General features: G+C 44.8%; 1 long non-coding RNA gene across 1 annotated transcript in view; it reads left to right on the top strand.

Annotated features, from left to right (window-relative positions):
• Positions 1-5,143, top strand: part of LOC135573804 (uncharacterized) — a 73,688-nt gene extending 68,545 nt beyond the window's left edge. Inside the window, exons 2-3 of the long non-coding RNA XR_010464948.1 lie at positions 2,609-2,676; positions 4,518-5,143. This is a non-coding gene — a long non-coding RNA (uncharacterized LOC135573804). The remainder of the gene's footprint in view (positions 1-2,608; positions 2,677-4,517) is intronic.
• Positions 5,144-17,278: the final 12,135 nt, after the last annotated feature.

Below are 17,278 nucleotides of genomic sequence, written 5' to 3'. Positions count from 1 at the left end.
ACCATATGACATTCTCCCAATCTTCTTCTGGATCATCCAAATGCTCTCTAGCAAACTTCAGACGGGCCTGGACATGTACTGGCTTAAGCAGGGGGACACGTCTGGCACTGCAGGGTTTGAGTCCCTGGCGACGTAGTGTGTTACTGATGGTAGGCTTTGTTACTTTGGTCCCAGCTCTCTGCAGGTTATTCACTAGGTCCCCCCGTGTGGTTCTTGGATTTTTGCTCACCGTTCTTATGATCATTTTGGCCCCACGGGGTGAGATCTTGCGTGGAGCCCCAGATCGAGGGAGATTATCAGGGGTCTTGTATGTCTTCCATTTCCTAATAATTGCTCCCACAGTTGATTTCTTCAAACCAAGCTGCTTACCTATTGCAGATTCAGTCTTCCCAGCCTGGTGCAGGTCTACAATTTTGTTTCTGGTGTCCTTTGACAGCTCTTTGGTCTTGGCCATAATGGAGTTTGGAGTGTGACTGTTTGAGGTTGTGGACAGGTGTCTTTTATACTGATAACAAGTTCAAACAGGTGCCATTAATACAGGTAACGAGTGGAGGACAGAGGAGCCTCTTAAAGAATAAGTTACAGGTCTGTGAGAGCCAGAAATTTTGCTTGTTTGTAGGTGACCAAATACTTATTTTCCACCATAATTTGCAAATAAATTCATTAAAAAATCCTACAATGTGATTTTCTGGATTTATTTTTCTCATTTTGTCTGTCATAGTTGAAGCGTACCTATGATGAAAATTACAGGCCTCTCTCATCTTTTTAAGTGGGAGAACTTGCACAATTGGTGGCTGACTAAATAATTTTTTGCATCACTGTATATTTGGGAAAGGGCACTTTATAGAACCATACAGGTTCCCTTTAGAACCTTATGAACATGATAGAACCTTAAAAAAAGGTTCCATATATCACCAAAAAGGGTTATGCTATGCTTACTCTATATACCATTTGTTTTTGGTGTGTAGGAGGATGTCTCCCTACACAAACAGGATAGATTATGGAAAGGCAAACAAAACACAGCATGCAAAGTATCCTAGCAGCATGTAAAGTAGCTTAGCCTGTGTATGCTAAGTAGCTTAGACTCAGCATGATAAGTAGTCTAGCCCGTGTAAGTTAAGTAGCCTCAGCTTGCTAAGTAGCCTAACCTGTTTATGCTAAGTAGCCTCAGCATACTAAGTAGCCTAGCCTGTGTATGCTAAGTAGCCTCAGCATGCTAATTAGCCTAGCCCGTGTATGCTAAGTAGCCTCAGCATGCTAAGTAGCCTAGCCTGTGTATGCTAAGTGGCCTTAGCATGCTAAGTAGCCTAGCCTGTGTATGCTAAGTAGCCTCAGCATGCTGAGTAACACCTATCTATGGAAATAGTCCACTCCGCTAGCAGGATGGACAACTAAACACAGTACCTTCTAAGGACAGTTATTATATTGTAATATGACCACTGCCATCCAACTAATACTGATATCTGATCATGCATCGTTCAAATCAGAAGATCATCCTTCAAGTCTGAAGTCCAACACTTATGGAGGGGTTGTGATAGCTGGTGATAAGGTAGGACCATTAGTTCAACTGTTGATTGGATCAATGTAAAGACTTGCAGGGAGAAAATATTGTGAAAAGCACGAAGTCAATGATTTCTAATTTATCCACATCAGTGTGTTTAAGTCTGATACACAGACATTAAACACCTCAGTGTGTATTGGCCTGATACACAAACATTAAACACCTCAGAGTGTTGTAGTCTGATACACAGACATTAAACACCTCAGTGTGTTCTAGTTGGGTTGGACTGCAGAGTGAAGGAAAAGCAGCCAACAAGTGCTCAGCATATGTGGGAGCTCCTTCAAGACCGTTGGAAAAGCATTCCAGGTGAAGCTGGTCAAGATAATGCCAAGGGTGCACAAAGCTGTCATCAAGGCAAAGGGTGGCTACTTGAAGAATCTCATATATAAAATATATTTTGATTTGTATAACACTTTTTTGGTTACTACATGATTCCATATGTGTTATTTCATAGTTTTGCTGTCTTCACTAGAATTCTACAATGTAGAAAATAGTAAAAAAATAAAGAAAAACCCTTGAATGGGTATGTGTTCTAAAACGTTTGACCGGTAGTGTACACACACTAGCAACACACACACATACACACACTAGCAACACACACATATACACACACCCCTTCTAAAGAGCCAATCAATCTCCATTATCACATCATCCTGCCGGAGTTCTTTTAAGCGCGCGTCATTACAGACAAGTTGGTTTTCCCTCCCTCCCTCCCTCCCTCCCTCCCTCCCTCCCTCCCTCCCTCCCTCCCTCCCTCCCTCCCTCCCTCCCTCCCCTCCCCTCAATGCCTTTCTCTCTCCCTCCCTCCCTTACACATCCCTCCCTCAATGCCTTTCTCTCTCCCTCCCTCCTTTACACATCCCTCCCTCCCTTTCTTTCTCCCTCAATCCCTTTCTCTCTGTCTCCTTCCCTCTTGCCCTCCTTTCCTCCCTCCATTCTTCCATCCCTAACACTGCCCCCTCGCTCCCTCCCTCCCCCTCTGCATAGTGTCTGGCGGGCATCTCTCTGTGGTTGTTAAGGTCCTTTGTGTTGTTGTTTATTTAACAGACCTGGTGTGTCATCACCCCCGCACGCCTTCCCTGTCTTCTGGAGGGTCCAATATCAATGAGGAGCCAGTGAGTCACAGAGCTGCCAACATCACGCAGATAGCCTACAGGGAGGAAGGGGTCATCACTCACACACATGCTCACACACACACACACACACACACACACACACACACACACACACACATGCTCACAGACGCTCTCACACACACACACACACACACACACACACACACACACACACACACACACACACGCACACGCTCACACACACATACACACACACACACACTCACAGACGCTCACACACACACACACACACACATTTATGCCTACAGTGTCTTCAGAAAGTATTCAAGACTGATTCCACATTTTGTTGAGTTACAGCCTGAATTCAATACCCATAATGACAAAGGTGTTAGACATTTTAGCAAATTTATTGAAAATGCTATGCATAAATATCTAATTTACATAAGTGTTGACACCCCTGAGTCAATACATGTTAGAATCACCTTTGGCAGCGTTTACAGCTGTGAGTCTTTCTGGGTAAGTCTCTAAGAGTGATTACAGCTGTGAGTCTTTCTGGGTAAGTCTCTAAGAGTGTTTACAGCTGTGAGTCTTTCTGGGTAAGTCTCTAAGAGTGATTACAGCTGTTAGTCTTTCTGGGTAAGTCTCTAAGAGTGATTACAGCTGTGAGTCTTTCTGGGTAAGTCTCTAAGAGTGATTACAGCTGTTAGTCTTTCTGGGTAAGTCTCTAAGAGTGATTACAGCTGTGAGTCTTTCTGGGTAAGTCTCTAAGAGTGATTACAGCTGTGAGTCTTTCTGGGTAAGTCTCTAAGAGTGATTACAGCTGTGAGTCTTTCTGGGTGAGTCTCTAAGAGTGATTACAGCTGTAAGTCTTTCTGGGTAAGTCTCTAAGAGTGATTACAGCTGTTAGTCTTTCTGGGTGAGTCTCTAAGAGTGATTACAGCTGTGAGTCTTTCTGGGTGAGTCTCTAAGAGTGATTACAGCTGTTAGTCTTTCTGGGTGAGTCTCTAAGAGTGATTACAGCTGTGAGTCTTTCTGGGTAAGTCTCTAAGAGCGATTACAGCTGTGAGTCTTTCTGGGTAAGTCTCTAAGAGCGATTACAGCTGTGAGTCTTTCTGGGTAAGTCTCTAAGAGTGATTACAGCTGTTAGTCTTTCTGGGTAAGTCTCTAAGAGCGATTACAGCTGTAAGTCTTTCTGGGTAAGTCTCTAAGAGCGATTACAGCTGTAAGTCTTTCTGGGTAAGTCTCTAAGAGTGATTACAGCTGTGAGTCTTTCTGGGTAAGTCTCTAAGAGTGTTTACAGCTGTGAGTCTTTCTGGGTAAGTCTCTAAGAGTGATTACAGCTGTTAGTCTTTCTGGGTAAGTCTCTAAGAGTGATTACAGCTGTGAGTCTTTCTGGGTAAGTCTCTAAGAGTGATTACAGCTGTTAGTCTTTCTGGGTAAGTCTCTAAGAGTGATTACAGCTGTGAGTCTTTCTGGGTAAGTCTCTAAGAGTGATTACAGCTGTAAGTCTTTCTGGGTAAGTCTCTAAGAGTGATTACAGCTGTAAGTCTTTCTGGGTAAGTCTCTAAGAGTTTTGCACACCTGGATTGTAGAATATTTGTACATTATTTCTGTTTACATTTTTCAAACTCTGTCAAGTTGGTTGTTGATCATTGCTAGACAGCCATTTTCAAACTGTAACTAGGCCACTCAGGAACATTCAGTGTTGTGTTGGTAAGCAACTCCAGTGTATATTTGGCCTGGTCTTTTAGGTTATTGTCCTGCTGAAAGGTGAATTGGTCTCCCAGTGTCTGGTGGAAAGCAGACTGAACCAGGGTTTCCTCTATAATTTTGCCTGTGCTAAACTCTATTCTGTTTCTTTTCATTTAAAAACACCCTAGTCCTGAAGACACACATAACATGATGTAGCCATCACCATGATTGAAAATATGAAGAGTGGTCAAGACTTCCGCCGAAGTCGGTTCCTCTCCTTGTTCGGGCGGCGTTCGGCGGTCGACGTCACCGGTCTTCTAGCCATCGCCGAACCACCTTTCATTTTCCATTTGTTTTGTCTTGTTTTCCCACACACCTGGTTTACATTCCCTCATTACGAGATGTGTATTTAACCCTTTGTTCCCCCCATGTTTGTGTGTGGAATTGTTTGTTGTAAAGTGTATTGTGCACTTCAGACTGGTTTGCGACGGGTTATTTCAACCCATATTTGGTTGTTCTGGGTGCCGTTGGTTTTGCCTCATTAAACTGCTCCGGTTATTACCCAGTTCTGCTCTCCTGCGCCTGACTTCCCTGTAGACAGTTACTCACCTCTTACAAGAGTGGTACTTAGTAATGTGTTGTATTGGGTTTGCCCCTGACACAACTCTTTGTACTCAAGACAAAAAGTGAATTGCTTTGCCACCTTTTTTTGCAATATTGCTTTAGTGCCTTGTTGCTAACAGGATGCATGTTTTGGAATATTTTTGTTCTGTACAGGCTTCCTTCTTTTCACTCTGTCATTTAGGTTAGTATTGTGGAGTAACTACAATGTTGTAGATCCATCCTCAGTTTTTTTTATCACAGCCATTAAACTCTAAATCAAATCAAATCAAATCAAATTTTATTTGTCACATACACATGGTTAGCAGATGTTAATGCGAGTGTAGCGAAATGCTTGTGCTTCTAGTTCCGACAATGCAGTGATAACCAACAAGTAATCTAACTAACAATTCCAAAACTACTGTCTTGTACACAGTGTAAGGGGATAAGGAATATGTACATAAGGATATATGAATGAGTGATGGTACAGAGCAGCATACAGTAGATGGTATCGAGTACAGTATATACATATGAGATGAGTATGTAGACAAAGTAAACAAAGTGGCATAGTTAAAGTGGCTAGTGACATAAGAATGCAGTCGATGATCTAGAGTACAGTATATACATATGCATATGAGATGAATAATGTAGGGTAAGTAACATTATATAAGGTAGCATTGTTTAAAGTGGCTAGTGATATATTTACATCATTTCCCATCAATTCCCATTATTAAAGTGGCTGGAGTTGGGTCAGTGTCAATGACAGTGTGTTGGCAGCAGCCACTTAATGTTAGTGGTGGCTGTTTAACAGTCTGATGGCCTTGAGATAGAAGCTGTTTTTCAGTCTCTCGGTCCCAGCTTTGATGCACCTGTACTGACCTCGCCTTCTGGATGATAGCGGGGTGAACAGGCAGTGGTTCGGTGGTTGATGTCCTTGATGATCTTTATGGCCTTCCTGTAACATCGGGTGGTGTAGGTGTCCTGGAGGGCAGGTAGTTTGCCCCCGGTGATGCGTTGTGCAGACCTCACTACCCTCTGGAGAGCCTTACGGTTGAGGGCGGAGCAGTTGCCGTACCAGGCGGTGATACAGCCCGCCAGGATGCTCTCGATTGTGCATCTGTAGAAGTTTGTGAGTGCTTTTGGTGACAAGCCGAATTTCTTCAGCCTCCTGAGGTTGAAGAGGCGCTGCTGCGCCTTCTTCACGACGCTGTCAGTGTGAGTGGACCAATTCAGTTTGTCTGTGATGTGTATGCCGAGGAACTTAAAACTTGCTACCCTCTCCACTACTGATCCATCGATGTGGATAGGGGTGTTCCCTCTGCTGTTTCCTGAAGTCCACAATCATCTCCTTAGTTTTGTTGACGTTGAGTGTGAGGTTATTTTCCTGACACCACACTCCGAGGGCCCTCACCTCCTCCCTGTAGGCCGTCTCGTCGTTGTTGGTAATCAAGCCTACCACTGTTGTGTCGTCCGCAAACTTGATGATTGAGTTGGAGGCGTGCATGGCCACGCAGTCGTGGGTGAACAGGGAGTACAGGAGAGGGCTCAGAACGCACCCCTTGGGGCCCCCCGTGTTGAGGATCAGCGGGGAGGAGATGTTGTTGCCTACCCTCACCACCTGGGGGCGGCCCGTCAGGAAGTCCAGTACCCAGTTGCACAGGGCGGGTCGAGACCCAGGGTCTCGAGCTTGATGACGAGCTTGGAGGGTACTATGGTATTGAATGCCGAGCTGTAGTCGATGAACAGCATTCTCACATAGGTATTCCTCTTGTCCAGGTGGGTTAGGGCAGTGTGCAGTGTGGTTGAGATTGCATCGTCTGTGGACCTATTTGGGCGGTAAGCAAATTGGAGTGGGTCTAGGGTGTCAGGTAGGGTGGAGGTGATATGGTCCTTGACTAGTCTCTCAAAGCACTTCATGATGACGGAAGTGAGTGCTACGGGGCGGTAGTCGTTTAGCTCAGTTACCTTAGCTTTCTTGGGAACAGGAACAATGGTGGCCCTCTTGAAGCATGTGGGAACAGCAGACTGGTATAGGGATTGATTGAATATGTCCGTAAACACACCGGCCAGCTGGTCTGCGCATGCTCTGAGGGCGCGGCTGGGGATGCCGTCTGGGCCTGCAGCCTTGCGAGGGTTAACACGTTTAAATGTCTTACTCACCTCGGCTGCAGTGAAGGAGAGACCGCATGTTTTCGTTGCAGGCCGTGTCAGTGGCACTTTGTAGCTGTTTTAAAGTCACCATTGGCCTCATGGTGAAATCCCTGAGCGGTTTCCTTTCACTCTGGCAACTGAGTTAGGAAGGACTGTCACGATGATCGAAAGAAGTGGACCAAAGTACAGCGTGGTGAGTGTACATTTTCCTTTTTATTTAAAATGTCACCAACGAAACAACCGTGAAGTTTACGAGGGCTACGTGCCAATAACACAAGTCAACTACCCACACTGAAGGAGGGAAAAAGGGCTACCTAAGTATGATTCCCAATCAGAAACAAGGATAGACAGCTGTCCCTGATTGAGAAAAAAAACATAGAAATTAAGAAACATAGAAAACTAAACATAGAATGCCCAACCCACATCACACCCTGACCTAACCAAAATAGAGACATAAAAAGGCTCTCTCAGGTCAGGGTGCGACAAGGACTCCTGTATCTTTGTGGCCACCATCCAAAGTGTAATTAATAACTTCACCATGCTTAAAGGGATATCGAATGTCTGGTTTGTATTTTATTGTACCCATCTACCAATAGGTTTCTGTAACGGCAGATTTCCTCCTCTTCATCTGAAGAGGAGTAAGAATCGGACCAAGATGCGGCGTGGTAAGTGTTCATGATGTTTATTTTAAAGACATAAACTGAACACTAAAACACAATAACCATGAACAAACCAAAACAGTACCGTGTGGCGACAAACACGGAAACAAACACCCACCAACCAACAGTGAAACCCAGGCTACCTAAATATGGTTCCCAATCAGAGACAACGACTAGCACCTGCCTCTGATTGAGAATCATATCAGGCCAAACACAGAAACAGACAAAATAGACATCCAACATAGAATGCCCACTCAGATGACACCCTGACCAAACAAAACATAGAAACATACAAAGCAAACTATGGTCAGGGTGTGACAATTCCTTTCTTTGTGAGGCATTAGAAAACCTACCTTTTCTTTGTGGTGGGATCGGTGTTTGGAATTCACAGCTTGACTGAGGGACCTTACAGATAATTGTATGTGTGGGGTACAGAGATGAGGTAGTCCTTAAAAAAAACATGTTAAACACTATAATTGCACACAGAGTGAGTCCATGCAACTTATAATGTGACTTGTTAAGCAAATGTTTACTCCTGAACTTATTTAGGCTCGACATAACAAATGGGTTGAACACTTATTGACTCAAGACATTGTAGTTTCTATAATTTTTCATATAAAAAAAAAATAAACACTTTCAAAAACATAATTCCACTTTGACATTATGGTGTATTGTGTGAAGGCCAGTACAGTTTCAGTTGAATCCATGTTAACTTCATGTTTGTAACACAGAACAGGAAAAAGTCGAGGGGAGTTAATAATACCTTGTGAAGGACACGTACGTGCACGTGCCTCACAACCTCAAATGCTATTAGCACATTAACAAAGCAAAATCACTGACCCTGTACACGCCCACACAGACACTCTCAGGGGTGCTTTCAGGAACCTAAAAGGGTTATTTTCGGCTGAACCTTTTGAATAACCTTTTTCTGGTTCCAGGTGGAACTCTTTTGATTCCAGGTACCAAAAAGGTTTTCTTACGGGGACAGTCGAAGAACCCGTTTGGAACCCGTTTTTATATAAGAGAGTATTTACTCCTACACATGTTTTCATCAATGCGTTCAAACACAGACAGAGCAGAGGAGATTATATATTATACGTATATTTCTTTATTAAACTCCAACTCCCTCAGTATAGTCACTCTGATGCCTCAGTATAGTCACTCTGATGCCTCAGTATAGTCACTGACTCCTCAGTATAGTCAGGCTGATGCCTCAGTATAGTCAGGCTGATGCCTCAGTATAGTCAGGCTGATGCCTCAGTATAGTCAGGCTGATGCCTCAGTATAGTCACTCTGACTCCTCAGTATAGTCAGGCTGACTCCTCAGTATAGTCAGGCTGACTCCTCAGTATAGTCAGGCTTACTTGATCCTATTTTGAATCCCGAGGTCGATGCTGCAGTCCTCTGAGAGGATGCTGCAGTTCTCTGAGAGGATGCTGCAGTTCTCCGAGAGGATGCTGCAGTTCTCTGAGAGGATGCTGCAGTTCTCTGAGAGGATGCTGCAGTTCTCTGAGAGGATGCTGCAGTTCTCCGAGAGGATGCTGCAGTTCTCCGAGAGGATGCTGCAGTCCTCCGAGAGGATGCTGCAGTCCTCCGAGGTCGATGCTGCAGTTCTCTGAGAGGATGCTGCAGTTCTCCGAGAGGATGCTGCAGTTCTCCGAGAGGATGCTGCAGTTCTCTGAGAGGATGCTGCAGTTCTCCGAGAGGATGCTGCAGTTCTCCGAGAGGATGCTGCCCAGGTATTTAAAGGACGGGACTATTCCCAGTGATTTGTGTTCAATGGCATGCTGTGTGGAGGGCTGGATCTCCATTGGCAGACAACTACTGTCTTGGTGGTGTTGATAGACAGTCCCATCCTGCTATAGACCCCCACAGCCGCTACAAGGACGGACTGAAGGTCTTCCGGAGTGTGGACCACAAGAGCACAGTCATCAGCATACTGCAGCTCAAGAACCCGCTCGGTCAAAGCCTTGTTGGTTGCTTGGAACCTCCTAATGTTGACTAGGTTTCCATCCAGCCTGATGTCCACTGCAACACCGCTGCTGTCCTCAAGCTCCTTGTGGAGAACCTGGGTGACACATAGGAGGAAGATGTAAAAGTGGACAGGTGCCAGCACACACCCCTTCTTCACATCGATGCTTACTCCAAAGGGCACTGACTCCTGCCCTTCTATGGCCACCCAAGCCATCATCCCATCATCGAACTGGCAAAGGATGTTGACAAATTTATCTGGACAGCCAAATTTGAGTATATTTCCCCATAGTAGTGGCCTGCTTTACAGTGTCGAAGGCCTTAGAGAGGTCGACAAAGGCCATGAAAAGGTCCTGGTGTTGTTCATGACACTTCTCCTGGAGTTGCCATGTCAACCGTGCCGTGAAAATCATGTGGACTGTAGTCCTGTTCTTTCTAAAGCCGCATCGTGACTCTGGCAACAGTTCCTCTGTGATGTTGTTCACCAGTCTGTGCAGCATCACCTCTGCCAGAACCTCGCCGGGCAACAGCCAGAAGGGATATCCCCCCGGCTGTTGCCGCAGATGGACTTGTCACCTTGGTTCTTATAGATGTTGACAATGTTTGCATCCCGCCACTGTTGGGGGACGATCTCCTGGTCCCAAACCTCTTGGAAGGTTGGAGAATGATTGAGGTTTTGGAATGGGTCGTTCGGACAGGCAGTTCTTCCAGGATGGAGTGGTCTGTAGGAGAATGCTGATTGACTAGTGTTTTAAAGTGGAGAGCCAACCTCGTAAGGATCTGGTTTGGGACATTCAAAATAGTTAGACCATTGTATGTTTTCAAATTGTGCACGTCGATTTCCTGTGCCTTATTCGTCCACCATTCGTTCTGCAGAGCGCGCACGGCTGTTTGCACTTCCTAGCTCGATGCACGCCATTGCTGACGTAGGGTAGCAGATGTGGGGCTGTTGAGAGTAGCCCTGTGCGCTTTGTGCATATTGTCCAGTAAGGTTGTGATGGTGTCAGAGTTCTCATCGAACCAGTCGTGATGTTTCCTACCTCTGTAGCCAATGGAGTGGGCCGCTGCCTGATAGAGCACTGAGCTAATAGATGTCCACTTCTGGTCCGCAAGGTCCTCTGTCCTCTCTGAGGCTCAGTCTTCCTCAGCCGTTCAGCTCAGAAGAGGCTCTGTCTCCCTCAGCCTTTCAGCTCAGAAGAAGCTCAGTCTCCCTCAGCCTTTCAGCTCAGAAGAAGCTCAGTCTCCCTCAGCCTTTCAGCTCAGAAGAAGCTCAGTCTCCCTCAGCCTTTCAGCTCAGAAGAAGCTCAGTCTCCCTCAGCCTTTCAGCTCAGAAGAAGCTCAGTCTCCCTCAGCCTTTCAGCTCAGAAGAAGCTCAGTCTCCCTCAGCCTTTCAGCAAGAGAGCGACGGAACTCGTCTCTTACGGCAGCTTTCTCAAGCCGGATACGGTGCAGACGTCTCTTGAGTAAAGGGTTTTGCAGAAACAGTTATGTCTGAGTAGGCTTTTATCCTGAGTTTAGGAGAGAATGACACACTTTTCAAAACGTATGTGCTGCTGAGCCGTTTATGCAAGTAGTGGTGGAGAAACCAATGTCCAATATATGAGATCTACATCTGGATGAGAACTGATCTGGCCGTGATATTATACTAAACACTTGAACCTTTTTTGTTGTTGTTGATTGAACACGAAAAGAGATCTCAAACTACATGTGGGACATTTTGGGGTGGAGAAATACAAAAATAGAGAAACACTGCGAAGCCAATCCCAGTCTCAGATCAGATTACAGTACATCAGGTTCTTTGTTAGCAGAGAGAAAAGGGCTGAGGTGGTGCAACTAGTCATTGAGTTTTAGAAGGTCTCTGTCGTCACCTCTATAAGGGCTGTGCGGTGAGGCTGTGAATCCCAAAGGACTGCAGCCCACGGTAGAACCTTTAAATAAAGCACTGGCCTGATTACAGACACAAACACGCGCACACACACACACACACACACACACACACACACACACAGGCACACACACACACACACACACATACACACACACACACAGGCACACACACACATACACACACACACACACACACACACACAGGCACACACACACACACACACACACACACACACACACACACACAGGCACACACACACACACACACACAGGCACACACACACACACACACAGGCACACACACACACACAGGCACACACACACACACACAGGCACACATGCGCGACAGACAGGCTGGCCTGAATCCACTACAGCCCAGCAAACCACAGGTGTAGCTAGCATAACAAGGAGCGGGAGACAGGGGAAGGAGGGTAATGGAGAGTGGTGAGGCTATGGAGGTGGTAATGGTTGTTCATGGGGGTTGGGGGTTGGGAGAAGGGTATGTAATAATTGTTATAGACATATTATAATCAGGGTAAGAAGCATCACCTCATTGAAAAGACATTCTATATCAACAGGTGACCTTTCTATCACCTTGCTTTGAGGTGGTAGTTAAAAACAACAACACTGCTCCCCATTGGCTCTTGACTCCCATCACCTTGACAACCAACTTATGAGAATGAGTGCAAAGGGTGAATCGTCATTCTAGAGCAGATTGACTGACTGGCTGACTGACTGACTGACTAGGTCCCAGGGGATGAGAGGAAGGTTGACTGGTTAGATTGATGTATAATATTTGCCTGACAAAGTCAGACTGGGAGGGCCATGCAAAAGAGACTGTAAGGGCCATGCAAAAGTCAGACTGGGAGGGCCAAGCAAAAGGCAGACTGTAAGGGAACACCCCCCTGAAATGGACAAAAATGAATGGGAAGTCATTGTCACTGGAAAAACCATATACACTGTGTCCAATGCCACTCAATTCGGCGTCGTTTCGTTCAAAGTTGATTGCAAATGCCATATGGCAAATGCCAGGTGTAACACTTTAAATATCCAACAGGTGGCGAGCGCGCTCCACCGTGGTTTTTCATATTGCAAATGCAACACAAGTCAACATCCAAGAGTACAATTTTGAAAAAGTTTTTTTTATTTTTTTAAACCTCATCACCCCCTTAAAAAAGTGCTTTCTGGACCGTTTTTCGTAATTCTATTAATCATGTGTAAGAACTGTATGAATATACTTTTGTCCAATTTTATTATCATAATTTTTTTTTTTTTTTACTTGTGCATAAGAGATATGTCCATTTGCAATATGATTTCATAGGATGTCAAAAGTCAAAGTCAAAAGTCACTTTTTTGGGGGCCAAATGCCATAAGAAATGTCCAAATGCAATATGAAAGATTTGAAAATGCCAAATCAGGATGTTATGTCCATTTGCCATGTACCATCACGAATTTGACATACTGCAGAAATGCAAAATTGACTGGCCTGATGAACACAGGATGGCCGGGCAGTGATAGTTGTTCCTGTCCATCGCTCGTTGTGTTGATTTCATCATGTCCATTTGGTGATGTTTTTTTCACTGTTGAATCATATTGCAAATGCATGTGCATTTGCAATATGTTTCAATGGGCATTTACCATCACGAATTTGTCATGCTCAAAAATCCTGCAGGAATGCGAAATTGACTGGCCCGATGAACTCGGGATGGCCGGGCAGTGTTTCTGGTTCCTCTCCATCGCTCGTTAGTGTTGATTTCAGAATGCCATTTTGGTGATGGTACCTCACTGTTTAAACATATTGCAAGTGGACAAAAGTCAACTAGCAAGTCACTGTCCATCAGTCAATTAGATGTCATTCTGACACCAAACTGATACCAATTGACACCAAACCCACTTTTTCCAACTCATTTAGAAGCCAACTATCACATATTTCAGAGCAGGCCCATAATTCACAGCGCCTTCAGTTTAAAACACAATAAAAACGTAAAACACATAGTTACGTTCTAGCTGCGGGTCCAGTTCTGCCATTATGTGTAGGCCTATATGAGGCGACCCTGAATCCCGAGTTTCGGATCGATAGGTCCTTCGGTGCCCGGCCAAGACCTTAATTGGTGCTGAAAATCCACTTTTTTCCATGTCTTGCTACGGGGTCCTTGAATGAGCTATCGGACAGAAACATTGGGGTCCTTCTCTATGGGCCGAGCCGGTTTCAATGCACCTAGTCTTGCGTCTCTGAGACTTTTCTAAATGTCGTCATTTTCGTAATGGTCAAAATGAATTGAAGTCATTGCAAATGTACGAGGCTGTTTCTCGGTCCAAGAACATTCTAGAGCCAAGTAACTCACCACGTACTATCGACCTGAGGTCTAGAACAGGTTTCTAAAGTTTCGGAACTCTAGGTCTGACGGTTCTTTTTTAGCTTGAACAAAGGTAACTATTGCAAGCACTGTCTGTCTCTACGCACCCCAATACGTCCCTCCTTCCAAGCTGTGTGTGTGTGTGATTAAGTTTTTCTTTGAAATTTTAAGGGAGAAATGACTGATTTACAGTTCATGGGGGTTGCCTAATCACACATATGAAGTTTGGAAAAGATCTGACCTTTTTAACCCTTCGAAACAGCACCTATGACACCATTTTAAGGCACTTCCGGTTTACACAGGAAGCTGAACGTAAACACATATCCTCCTTGGGGTAGGCAATTATAGAATTTTGAGTTTATGTTGAGAACTGACTTATTTACGGAGGGTTTAGTGAGTGTGTGTTATTTCAGAAAATCACAGAAATCTCGCAGAGAGAGAGAGACAGAGAGAGAGAGAGAGAGAGAGAGAGAGAGAGAGAGAGAGAGAGAGATTGCTCTGATTATGTGATAAGCACTCAATTTAAGAGATGTGATAAGCACTCAATTTAACCTGTTGCTCCTACCCTCTACTTTTTTGAACATTTTGTTAAAAATCGCGCAACATTTCAGCGCCCTGCTACTCATGCCAGGAATATAGTACGTTCATATGGTTAGAATGTGTGGATAGAAAACACTCGGACGTTTTTAAAACTGGTTAAATCACGACTGTGGCTATAACATAACGTGCGTTACATCGGAAAGCGCAGGAAAACCTGATCACAGAAAATGGAAATAAATATCCTTGCGCCACTTCCAGCAATTGTTCACAGTGAGCCGAATTAGATAAGACCGAGGTTTCAACTCCCACAGCATCCCCATGTTGTCTAGAGTCTTGTGAATTGAATCATCTTTGATTCTTGGTTGAACCGAATCAGGGGAACCACTTACCTCCAGTCTCCGCCCAGATCATTTGGAAGAGCTCTCTCGTGAATTTTTTTCCAAGACGACAGCTAATGATTTTTACATCGCCTCCTGATGATTTTTATCGCTTATTAACGTTTACTAATACCTAAAGTAGCATTACAAACGTATTTCAAGTGTTTTGTGAAAGTTTATCGTCTACTTTTGAATTTAAAAAATGACGTTACGTTGTGAAAACGCTGTTTTTTTCGTTTATCACACAGTCTACATATAACGATATCTTTGCTTTATATGGCCCGATTTAATCGAAATAAAGACCCAATAGTGTTTATGGGACATCTAGGAGTGCCAACAAAGAAGATGGTGAAAGGTAATGACTGTTTTCTATTTTATTGTGCGGTTTGTGTAACGCCGAAATGCTAATTATTTTGTTTACGTCCCCTGCGTGGCTTTTGTGTTGTAGTGTATTGGTGCATGCTATCAGATAATAGCTTCTCATGCTGTCGCCGAAAAGCATTATAAAAATCTGACTTGTTGCCTGGATTCACAACGAGTGTAGCTTTAATTCGATACCCTGCATGTGTATTTTAATGAACGTTTGAGTTTTAACTAATACTATTAGCATTTAGCGTAGCGCATTTGCATTTCCAGAGCTCTAGATGGGACGCAAGCGTCTCAGGTAGAAGCAAGAGGATTTATTAAGAGAGAGATCTGCTTGGCAACATTCTGCTTGGCAACAAACCACTAAGTTTAGAGCAGGTGCTTTTCTCTTAGCTCCATGTTAGGAATTCTGTAGGTGCAGGGAGGGAAAGGATTCAGAGCTGTGTGTGTGTGTGTGTGTGTGTGTGTGTGTGTGTGTGTGTGTGTGTGTGTGTGTGTGTGTGTGTGTGTGTGTGTGTGTGTGTGTGTGTGTGTGTGTGTGTGCGTGCGTGCGTGTGTCTGTGTTTGTGTGTGTGTGTAAAGAACACCAAACAAGACGAGTCCAGTCGAGGGGATGGGATAGACAGGGTGAGGAACTGTGTGTGCGTGTGTGTATCTGTGTGTATCTGTGTGTGCAGGTGCGTGGGACAGCAGACCCTTGGGTAGAAGAACAGACCAGCTGCCTGGGACAGAGAGCAGAGGGTAGGAAGCCCCATCCCCTAGACTGGACTCGTCTTGTTTGGTGTTCTTTACACACACACACACACACACACACACACACACACACACACACACACACACACACACACACACACACACACACAAAACACAGACGCACGCACGTACACACACACACACACACACACACACACACACTGTTCCTCACCCTGTCTATCCCCTCGTCGGTAGAGACTACACGCTCAAGTTAACACAATTATAGACAGGGTCATTAAGTATTAGCCAGCTGCTTTATCTCCCAGAGGCATTCCCTAATGAAGGACAGCAGCACTGTCTCTGGCCATGGTGTCTGTGGTGTCTGTGGTGCCCATGGTGTCTGTGTTGTCTGTGGTGTCCATGGTGTCTGTCGTGTCTGTAGTGTCTGTTGTGCCCATGGTGTCTGTGGTGTCTGTGGTGTCTGTGGTGTCTGTGATGTCTGTGGTGTCCGTGGTGTCTTTGGTGCCCGTGGTGTCTGTAGTGTCTGTGGTGTCTGTGTTGTCTGTGGTGTCCACGGTTTCTGTGGTGTCCACGGTTTCTGTGGTGCCTGCAGTGCCTGTAGTGTCTGTAGTGTATGGTGTCCATGATGTCTGTGGTGTCCTTAGTATATGTGGTGTCCATGGTGTCTGTAGTGTATGGTGTCCATGATGTCTGTGGTGTCCTTAGTATATGTGGTGTCCGTAGTATATGTGGTGTCCATGGTGTCTGTAGTGTCTGTGGTGTCCATGGTATCTGTGGTGTCCGTGGTATCTGTGGTGTCTGGGACTATTAGGGAACTACAGAACAGACATAGACCCACAGGTTGACATCTGATAGAGTTACACCATGTGTCTAAAATTGCACCATATTCACTATATAGTGCACTAGTTTTGAACAGGGCCTATACACTCTATTCACTATATAGTGCACTAGTTTTGACCAGGGCCTATACACCCTATTCACTATATAGTGCACTAGTTTTGACCAGGACCTATACACCCTATTCACAATATAGTGCACTAGTTTTGACCAGGGCCTATACACCCTATTCACTATAATGGACTACAGGGCACAATAGGACTCTGGTCAAAAGTAGTATACCAGTGGAAGCTCCTCAGAGGAGGAAGGGGAGGACCATCCTCCTCAATGAATTTCATAAAAATAAAAATAGATAAAACTATACTCAATATATATTTATATGTCACCAAATAATTGATTGAAATACATTGTTTTGTAATGAAGGTCTACAGTAGCCTCAACAGCACTCTGGTGGATAGCATCATGGTGTAGCCGGAAGAGAGCTAGCTTC

This window comes from Oncorhynchus nerka, linkage group LG10, assembly GCF_034236695.1.
Source record: "Oncorhynchus nerka isolate Pitt River linkage group LG10, Oner_Uvic_2.0, whole genome shotgun sequence".
In the NCBI taxonomy this organism is placed as follows: Eukaryota; Metazoa; Chordata; class Actinopteri; order Salmoniformes; family Salmonidae; genus Oncorhynchus; species Oncorhynchus nerka.
Note: the sequence above shows the minus strand (reverse complement) of the source record. Positions and strands in the feature narration are given on the sequence as shown.